This window comes from Rhincodon typus, chromosome 1, assembly GCF_021869965.1.
Source record: "Rhincodon typus isolate 14 chromosome 1, sRhiTyp1.1, whole genome shotgun sequence".
NCBI classification, from domain to species: Eukaryota; Metazoa; Chordata; class Chondrichthyes; order Orectolobiformes; family Rhincodontidae; genus Rhincodon; species Rhincodon typus.
In genome coordinates this window covers 83,903,912-83,909,220 of record NC_063332.1, presented here as the reverse complement: position 1 = coordinate 83,909,220, position 5,309 = coordinate 83,903,912, and positions in this window count along the sequence as shown.

The window sequence follows — 5,309 nt, the reverse complement described above, 5'->3', positions numbered from 1 at the left end:
CTTCCTGAAATGTCAGCCTTCCTGCTCCTCTGATGCTGCTTGGCCTGCTGTGTTCATCCAGCTTTACACCTTGTTATCGCGGATTCACCAGCATCTGCAGTTCCTACCATCTCTTTATCTAAATGTGTTTTTTTGAAATCTAGCATATTTTTGGCAAGTGGTTGGGAGACACACATGAAAAAGTCATTGGCTAAGGAGTCTCTAAGTCAGCGTACTGTGAAATCTACAAGTATAACTTTGTTTTTGCCTTCCTCATTCAGCTTTTCCTGTATCTCATGGCGTTGCCACAGAGCCTGTCGCTCCATTGTGTGAGATAACATTTCTGGGTAGAAAAGAAAGGCAGCTCTATTTTGATTTAGCCCCTTCGCTCTCTCCCTACCTCCCCCCTCACATTTGATGGTTCCCATTGCTCAAAATGGGCTTTGCTTGTAAATATTAGTAGTTAAAAAGGAAAACAAAAACCAAACAAAAAGAAAGAAAACCGTGGTGGGATAGGCCAGTCACTCATGACAGCATTTCTGGGTATAAAAATTAAAAAATAAAAAAGGAGGTTCCAAACCAGGAGGGCCATGTTCAAATCCCATCTGTTCCAGAGCTGTGTCACAGTGTATCGGAACAGGTCGATTATAAATCACTAAAATTGAGGTTCCATTAGGCCCTTGTGGCACAGTGGTAGTGTCCCTACCTCTAGGACTGGAGGCCTGGGCTCAAGTCTCATGAGCAGCATGGTGGCTCAGTGCTGAGCATCACACAGCACCAGGGACCTGGGTTCTATTTCACCCTCGGGCATTTCCCTTCCTAAATGCCCAATTGAACCTGCAAGGTGACCTGAAGAAAATCCTGATCTAGGACTCCCAAATCCCTTTGTGCTTCAGATTTTCAAAGCCTTTCCCCATTTAGAAAATAATCTAAGCCTCTACTGCACACTCCGTGTGGAGTTTGCACATTCTCCCAGTGTCTGCATGGTTTCCTTTGGGTGCTCTGGTTTCCTCCCACAGTGCAGGTTAGGTGAATTGGCCATACTAAATTGCCCATAGTCTCAAGGGATGTGCAGGGTAGGTGGATTAGCAATGGGGAATGTGGGGTCACAGGGATAGGGTAGAGGGGTAGGTCTGGATGAGATGGTCTTCAGAGGGTCAGTGTGGACTTGATGGGCTGAATGGCCTGCTTCCTCACTGTGGGAATACTATGATTCTATATCCCACCTGCATCAGGAGGTGTGTAATAATATCTCTGAACACGTTGATTAAAAATACCTAAGATTGAAGTTCCATTATTGGAAACAATAGTGATCCATCATTCAGTGTCCTGAGGCACTACAATCATGCCTCATATAGGCATCAGGTTACCAGATTTGTTAAAGGTTGGACACACTCCTGATTTACAGCTTGCCTCCATATGTCAAGAACCACACCTGTCTCCAGGGAATAGCAGTTAGCTGTCTGACTCCTGACTAGTTTCAGATTGGGTGAAATACTATCAGTGAATCTGAAGAGATTTATGAAGCTGAATTGAACCAGGAGTTTAAATTGCAACCTTACTTTTACCTAAAGTACCAAGCACAAATGTAAAAACTGGACACATTAGATATCAGCACTGCTGAGTTATACACATGTGTGATCCATGGTCAAATAAATTTCCTGACAGTATTTAATGTCCAGTTCACTTCAGGCATTGCAAACTAGAGGCCTGCCGACAATATCCTTCAATCTCACCCCACCTAAAACAACACCTTCAGAATAGGAAAACATAAACCTGGAGGGAAAAGATGATAATAATTTCATATTCTTGCTGAATTCCAGTGTCTCAATGATACAACATCGAGAAGAGAACAAGAACCTCCTCTGGGATCCTTGCTCCAGGGGAAACCATTAATGTAGTGCACTGGAAAAAAACACAAAGTCTGTATGTGTTGAGCAAGGAGATAAGATGAATAACAAACCCAACTGACCTTTGAATATCCATCACTTTAGGAAGTCTTGTGATGTACGAAGGAGATACAAATATATTGTAACTAAACGCTAATGATCTATACTCCACCGTTTCCAAGAAAATATCTGTATCTGGGAGCGGCGACATGGCAGTTTTTAAAAGCTAAAATAAAACAAAGAACTGCGGATGCTGGGATCTGAAACTCAGCATCCCCAGCAGCATTTGTGGAGATAGAACAGAGTTAACGTCTTGAGTCCAGTGACTTTTCAAACATGGAGAGAGATTAATGCAAGCTGGAGGAATGCCACCTCATCTTCCACCTAAGCACATTACAGCCCTCAGGACTCAATGCTGAGTTTAATAAGAACATGAACACCTTCATTCATGTTCCTTACCTAAGCCCACACTCCCAGGTCCTGTTCTATAATGGGTTGCCCCCAGCGCAGACAACCCATTTTCAACTATTCCCATTCGCACCCATTCAACATTTCTCTCTCTTCCAGCTTAGACCATAAGATATAGGAGCAGAAACAGGCCATTCATATCCAGGCTGATAATGTTTCTCAACCCATTCTCCTGCCTTTTCCCAAAACCCTTGATCCTCTTACTAATTAAGAACCTATCTATCTTTGTCCTAAATATGCTCAATGACTTGGTCACCACAGCCTTCTGCATCATTGAGTACTATAGATGAACCGCTCACTGGCTGAAGAAATTCCTCCCTATCTCAGTTCTAAAGGGTCATCCCTTCATTCTGAGGCTGTGGCCTCAGGTCCTACTATCTCCTACTAACGGAAACATCATCTCCGCTTCCATTCTATCCAGGCCTCTCAGTATTCTGTAAGTTTCAATCAGATTCCCCCCACCACCCCAATCCTTCCCAATTCCATTGGGTATAGAGTCTTCAAATGATCATCATATGACAAGCCCTTCATCCTGGATCATTCTTGTAAACCTCCTCTGGACTCCATCCAATGCCAGCACATCTTTCCTTAGTTAAGGAGCGCTAAACTGCTCGCAATATTCCAAATGCGGTCTGACCAGAGCCTTATACAGCCTCAGCAGTACATTTCTGTCCTTGTATTCCAGCACTATTGAAATGAATGTCAACACTACTTTTTGCTTTCCTAACTACCAAATGACCTTAAGAAAATCATGAACTAGGATTCCCAAGTCCCTTTGTGCTTCAGATTTCCAAAGCCTTTCGCTGTTTATAAAATAGTCTAAGCCTCTATTCTTTCTAACACAGTGCACAACCTCACACTTTCCCACATTGTATTCCATCTGCCACTTCTTTGCCCACACTCTTTCTTTACTGTTAATGTTGATCTCTCTCTGCAACTTCTTGGCAGCTGTAACATTGTTTCCTGCACTCTTATGTTGTTACCATGATGCACGTGAAAAGTACAATCTGCCTGTAGAATATGTAAGACAACGCTTTTCACTGTACCTTGGTACACGTGATAGTAATAACTCAAATTAAGTCTCCTAGACTGTCCTTCTACAGCCACCACTTCCTCAACACGACCTGTCCCTCCACCTATCTTTATCCACTTAGCTTATCATCAGCAATCCCTTTGTCTGCTTCTCCTTTTCTATCTCGCTGTCTGAGTACCATCTCCATTTATTTGTCTCAATCCTTTTCCGTCACCACACACCCCCCACTCCCCCACATCAGCTGCAATAAATACCATTTCCCAACTGCTTTCAGTTCTGATGAAGGATCACTGGACTCAAAACATTAACTGTTTTTCTCGCCACCAATGCTGCCAGACTTCCTCCAGCACACTGCTTTAGTTTTAAAAGCTACTTGTTACTGTACTGTTATTCCAAAATGATTTGGGAAATATGTTGTCCTGCAGCAGTGTACACGATGTAAATCCAATCATTCATGACTACATCATAGCCACAGTACCCAAACAACAATGTATCATTCCACAGCACATGGCGAGATCTGGACATTTTTGCTTGATGTAAGCTTCAGGCGTTTTGTCCACATGTGGGGTTGTTTCGAATTTATGAGATCCACAAAATTAATCACAGTGACAGCAAGTTTGAGTAAACTCCAAATATTACTGACAAAAATGCTGAACTAGAATGAAAGAAATCAACTCAAATTACTGCCAGAAAGAAAAAAACCTGAGTGAAAGGATGTAAAAAGGATTATCTGATCAGCCATGATTTTGTTGAATGAAAGAACAGACTCAATGGGCTGAATGGCCTATTTCTGCACCTGTATATTATGATCTTAAAACATAATGGCCACTGCCGCAATTAACACACATTTAGAATTCATAATGAATTGGGAACTCAATGATGATGTGGAGCATCTGAGAAATTTAAACAAAAGGAGTGGATGGATTTTCCATTGTTTTTAGAAGACTAGCAAAGAAGACATGGTCATCCTTTTAAAGCAAACAGACCAAGTTTAGATCTTATCAGTAGCTGGGAAATAAATGAGGATGACAGTAAAATCCACACAAATTAAGAAACTCAGCAAAAATCCAGCTGCAGTCAGTCCATCAGATCCACCAATATCAATTTCAAATTCTTCCCGAGATTGCAAAAAGTAACCAAGCAATTCCATGAGTCAATACAGTGTGGAATTGGAGGAACACAGCAGGTCAGGCAGCATCATAGGAGCAAGAAAGTCGACATTTCAGGTTTACACCCTTCGTCAGGAGTCCTGAGTCCTGATGAAGGGTGTAACCGAAATGTCGACTTCCATGCTCCTCTGATGCTGCCTGACCTGCTGTGTTCCTCCAGCTCCACACTGTATTGACTCTGACTCCAGCATCTGCAGTTCTTGCTATCTGTAAATTCCATGAAACAGATGAAAGGCTAGCATTCAGTACCCTGCACATCCTGACACACAAAAGATAATGACTGGAAAAGTCAAGCCCTTAACATCATACACTGCTGATACAACAGGGAACAGGATGTTACAAGTGGATAGATAAAGGTGCTAACCACTCAAGTAGCTAGCCCTTAGTCAAGTCCAGGTACAGATAACATGAGTTGATGCTGTGAAACATCAAGAGAGTAGGGCAGGGAGAAAGATGTACGAGAACTGTGAACAACCATTGGTTCACTGGCAGAAGGAAATTACCTGCATACGAATCAATCTGCACAGCTTGTGCAAAGCCAAATATTGGGAAAAGATGAGCAGAACAAAGAAAGGAGATGGTAAAGGAGTTATCAAAAGCAGAGGAACAAGACACATGAGTAAAATAATAAATCAAAATGCCCATAACTTGAAAGAAGACAAAGTTGAAAACATGATAGACATAGAAATTATACAATATGCCGTAAAGTTTGGATATGACAGTTTCCAGAGAAAAGAAATTCCCATTATCAATCATTCAGGCAAGCTGGTA